Genomic DNA, 5,544 nt, shown 5'->3' with positions numbered 1-5,544 from the left:
TATACTTGCGTACTATTGTTTGTACAGATGAACGTGGTACCTTCAGGCGTTTGGATATTCTTCCCAAAGATGAACCAGACTTGTGGAGGTCTACCATTTTCTTTCTGCGGTCTTGGCTGATTTCTTTTGATTTTCCCATGATGTCAAGCAAAGAGGCACTGAGTTTGAAGGTAGGCCCTGAAACACATCCACAGGTACACCTCCAATTTACTCAAATGATATCAATTAGCCATGACATAATTTTCTGGAATTTTCCAAGCTGTTTTACAGTCAACATAAGTGTATGTAAACTTCTGACCCACTGGTATTGTGATACAGTGAATTATAAATGAAATAATATGTCTGTTAACAATTGTTTGAAAAATGACTTGTTTCATGCACAAAGTAGATGTCCTAACCGACTTGCCAAAACTATAGTTTGATAACAATCAATTTGTGGAGTGGTTGAAAAACGAGTTTTAATGACTCCAACCTAAGTGTATGTAAACTGTATATAACTATATATGTACTTTTGTATCAATCTTTATTCTGATTCTTTTATCAATGACTGAAATATTTTGTAAAAAGGTCAACAATAAGATATCCAAAACAACTGTCCATGCAGAAAGTCAGCACTTCATGCAAGTCATGTCAATGCCTTCACAGGTCAAGTGGTAATTCAATAAGTATTTTTAGAAAAAATCCATGTTTTCTCAGATGGCACACATTGTCTCCTCTCTCTCCTCTCTCCTCTGGAGATGAAGTCAGTCTCTCCTTTCAACATTGTCTAGTAATCCACCAGCAGATCTCTTAGGCAAGACACCAAGTGTAGTGGAGCTAATGACTCTAGAGTGAAAGTCCAATCAATAAGGCAGGTCAGGTTTCCCAGCCTCAGATGGGGGCTGGACCAGCAGCAACAGCCTGTGTTTAAGGAGGTTTGAGGTGAGTGCTTTGATCCGGGTCAAAGGAAGTGATGACAGTTGACGGGGAGTGGGGGGATGGCCCCTCTAGGTTCACTTCAAATGGACTGCTCCGGGAAAAAATCTCTGACATTGTCTCCGGACAATACCACAGTGAGTGTACTATAGATGCATCACTTTGCAAACTCTGCTCCAACTTCAAACCATGGCCTCCCCTCGTAGCTCAATCTTCGGGCTAGAAGGAGTAGAAAACATGATTCACACATTGAGACGTTCAAAACGCTCAGACATTATCTCAATACGACAGCGTGTATAAGAGCAAGGCTATGCTGCTATCACTCTTATACAAATGCGAACCATATAGCCTACATTCATAGCTCAACGTTTCGGACTAGAAGAAGTAAAAACATGATTCAAACAGTGAGACATTCAGACACATTTGGGGCAGTCGGCAAGGCTTTATGACTCCCAGAAGTCCCATTAGCACAATCCAGGAATCTGAATAGGCTTTAGACTCTCTCGTCGGCGTTGTCATCGAGCCTAGCTGCGTGGGCTCATATCTACACTAGTATTACTACAGCTCCAAATGTTCCAATATGTCAGATTGGCTTTGTGGTTATACTGTATAACTGTATACAGTACATGGAAGAGATTCCACACAGGCAGCGTTTGGATTTGAATAGAGTATTTATTGTGTAGTGACGGCTGGGATTGGAAGGGGAGGAAAGGAGGAATAACAGCATGAATCAGAGAGATGAAAAGAAGATATAAGTATGAAAGAAATGAGGACAACACAACTCAATGGCAGTTCAAGACTGTTGGGAACTACCACATGACACAGCTATATATATTTTTTACAATCGACTAAACGTGATGCAGCTGTGTGAAACTAACACAGATAAATCAGCTTGCTAGTTCAACACAGGGAGCAATGACAGATTGAACCACTCAAGGCAGACGTGTAGCTGCCAATCAAAGCCAACTTGAAGACAACAAGGGATGTGTCACAAATGGCACCCTAGATCCCTATGAGACCGGGATAAAAGTAGTGCACTATATAGGGAATAAGGTGCCATTTGGGACGCAGTCACAGTAAGCCTCAACGGCGAGGGGGAGGGTCGTAATGGACACAGTCCAATATGTCTGCTCTGTAATTATTATTTTTTTAAACACTCATTGTCCGTCAATGGATCCTGGCCCCTGGCGATTAGCCTAGCATCGGTACCCATCCCCTATGGTTTATTAGCCTAATAGAAAGGCTCTTAAAACCCTTTTTACTTGTCAGATAATTAAATTAGCCTGATCGCAGGGAGCTGAATTATTGATAGGCTCCTGGTATCCTTGGGGGCTTTGGGGAGCTTCAGTAATGGATAGAGTCCATCTGGTTAAAGGAGGAGGCTCCACCATACCAGGCTGGTCTCATAGACTAGACGTAAAATAGTGAACAAAAATCTGTGACACTGAAATTAGTATGATATGTTACATTTGGTATGGTTACATAAAACAAAAGGAGGGATGTTTGGTCCAGGTGGATGGGTTGCTGTATAACATGAACGTCTAGCAAACCAAAGTTAGTTTTGTTCGAATCTCATCACGGACAACTTTAGCATTTTAGCTAGTTATGAACTTTGCAACTTCTTACTACTTTTTAGTTACTTTGCAACTACTTAGCATGTTAGCTAACCCTTAACCATTTAACCTAACTCCTAACCCCAACCTTAACTGTAGCCCTAAACATAACCCATAACACATTATAAGAATATAAATTCGTAACATATCATAAGAATTGTTATTCGTAACCATTCATAAAAATTGTAATTTGTAACATGTCATACAAAATGGACGATGGATATTCACTAATTAAAACATATCATGCCAAACGTAACAAACGTATCATTCTAATTTGAGTGTCTCCGGATTTGTTTTTACTATGTTATGTCTACCCCTGAGTCCAGGTTGACCATACTGTAGGTTCAACCACCACCTACTATTATTCTCAAATAGTGGGGGTCTAAACTGGTTTAACGTTAACACACCTCTCACAGTGAAATGGTATATAGTGGTTTTATGAAGCTAGCCACATTATTTATTTCCAGCATCCACCCACCCATCCGTCCTTCCGTCCGTCCGTCCATCCATCATCCATGAACCCATTGATCCATCCATCATGTTGTACCTATTGTACCTCAACAAGGTGAAATCATCAGCAATGTAACTCCTTGTCTCTCCTTTAAGTTAAGGCTTCAGTTGTACTGTCCTGCTCTACTCTCAGTAAAGTTGTCTTTTTAACAACTCGATCTGGTCTACAGCGGCAGTAATCACTGGGTAATGCAGTAAGTCCCACAATCTTGTTCTAATTAGCTGTGGTTTTGCAGTGTACCTGTGTCTGCCAGTTGCTCACAGACGTGGTCGTAAACACGTTCGCTCTACAACAGCCCACAAGACAGGGATGGGTTTAGGGTTAGGGAACCAATAAGGCCTGTGACTGCTGTGAGACTCTGACGCGTGGGTTAGGGTTTAGGGTTAGGGAAGAGGAGAGGGAGAGAGACAAGCGAGGGTGAGAGAGAGGGAGAAAGCCAAGCGAGGGTGAGAGAGTGGGAGAGAGACAAGCGAGGGTGAGAGAGAGGGAGAGAGACAAGCGAGGGTGAGAGAGAGGGAGAGAGACAAGCGAGGGTGAGAGAGCGGGAGAGAGACAAGCGAGGGTGAGAGAGTGGGAGAGAGACAAGCGAGGGTGAGAGAGTGGGAGAGAGACAAGCGAGGGTGAGAGAGAGGGAGAGAGCCAAGCGAGGGTGAGAGAGTGGGAGAGAGACAAGCGAGGGTGAGAGAGTGGGAGAGAGACAAGCGAGGGTGAGAGAGAGGGAGAGAGCCAAGCGAGGGTGAGAGAGAGGGAGAAAGCCAAGCGAGGGTGAGAGAGTGGGAGAGAGACAAGCGAGGGTGAGAGAGCGGGAGAGAGACAAGCGAGGGTGAGAGAGTGGGAGAGAGACAAGCGAGGGTGAGAGAGTGGGAGAGAGCCAAGCGAGGGTGAGAGAGTGGGAGAGAGACAAGCGAGGGTGAGAGAGCAGGAGAGAGCCAAGTGAGGGTGAGAGAGTGGGAGAGAGACAAGCGAGGGTACTGGAAACTTGGGTTTTCATGAAAGGGACTCAGAGGAAAACGTTGACCATAGGGGATACACTTTAATTGAACCCTTTGTTGTTGGGAGTTATGGGTATGACAAGGAAGTTGCTATAGGTATTCTAAGCAACTTTGTTGAATTTCAAGACCATTAGTCAGAATTGACAATAATATGACTGCCTACGACATCTATCATGTCACATCTGTGTCAACACACCGACAGCAACATGATGCATTATACAATGTCTTCACTCATTGACTATGACACTACAACGAGTGAAAACACTATTTCAGGTGAGTCACTTTAAACAGACTTGATATATTTTTTGTGTTACACATTTTCCTCTAAGTTCAAAAGTCTACTACGTCCTCTTTTCTTCTATACGTGGCAGGGCTCTCATTGCTCGCTCTGAAAGGGGAGGAGATTTCTCACAGTTCAGAGTGACAAGACAATGATCACCAAGGTAAGGCAGTAAAATTGTAGAGCCTGGAGCCACTTGGCAAGTGGGGGAGGAGGAGATGAACACATTGCTAAAAATCATTTCTCACCTTCGACACTCTCAAAGCTCTCCCGCCACCTCAGGCATTGAAGCGTTAATCCAAAGGTCACCTGGAGAATCCCTCCATGGCCCCGTCCCTCTCTCTTCCAAGACTGTACTGAAAACAACCTATGGGAGTTTGGGTCCAGATTGACCCCGGGGCTCTGAGACGTCAAACAGGGGTCTTTATTTTTATACCTGGCTCTTTTTCTCATTTACCTCATTTCTCATTTCTCATTTCTCTCTCTCTCTCTCTCTCTCTCTCTCTTTCTCTCTCTCTCCCTCTCTCTCTCTCTCTCTCCCTCTCTCTCTCTCTCTCTCTCTCTCTCTCTCTTTCTCTCTCTCTGCCCCTCTCTCTCTCTCTCTCTCTCTTTCTCTCTCTCTCTCTCTCTCTCTCTCTCTCTCTTTCTCTCTGCTATTGATTTGTAATGATCCATCTTAACTTGTGAGCATCGGGTGTTTAAGAAGTAAAAGTATTAAAGCTAGGCCTCCAAGCAACGGTAATGCAGTCAAAGCAGATTGGTAAACCAATGACATCAAAATGTCATCCCCACCTCTGTACAATATTCAATCAATAGGAAGATGTGCTGCATGTTGCATATTGACCAAAACCACTTCTGTGTTTTCCCATCCTCTCCAATGCCTCCTAAGTATAAATAATATATTAACAACTGCTATGGGTAAAAAGGAGATATAATATTGACCTAATCATTTCTTTTTATCTTCAAAGACACATTTATGGGAAATTCATGTACTGTATGTTATGAACATTTAGTATATCTTTAGTTTTGAATCACACTTAGCTCTAATGTTAATATAATTGTTTTAGTTAAATATAATACTTATTGTGACATAGTGAAAACAAAAGGTGTGGTGCTCGTTTACCAGACTAATGACATTGACCTTGCCATTTGATGACACTGACCCAGATCAGTTGTCCAGAAGAAGTAGTAGGGTCAGTCAGTCAGTCAGTCAGTCAGTGATTCAGTCAGTCA

This window comes from Oncorhynchus mykiss, chromosome 7 (genome assembly GCF_013265735.2).
Source record: "Oncorhynchus mykiss isolate Arlee chromosome 7, USDA_OmykA_1.1, whole genome shotgun sequence".
NCBI classification, from domain to species: domain Eukaryota; kingdom Metazoa; phylum Chordata; class Actinopteri; order Salmoniformes; family Salmonidae; genus Oncorhynchus; species Oncorhynchus mykiss.
The sequence above is the reverse complement of the archived record's forward strand: the minus strand, read 5'-3'. Positions refer to the sequence as shown.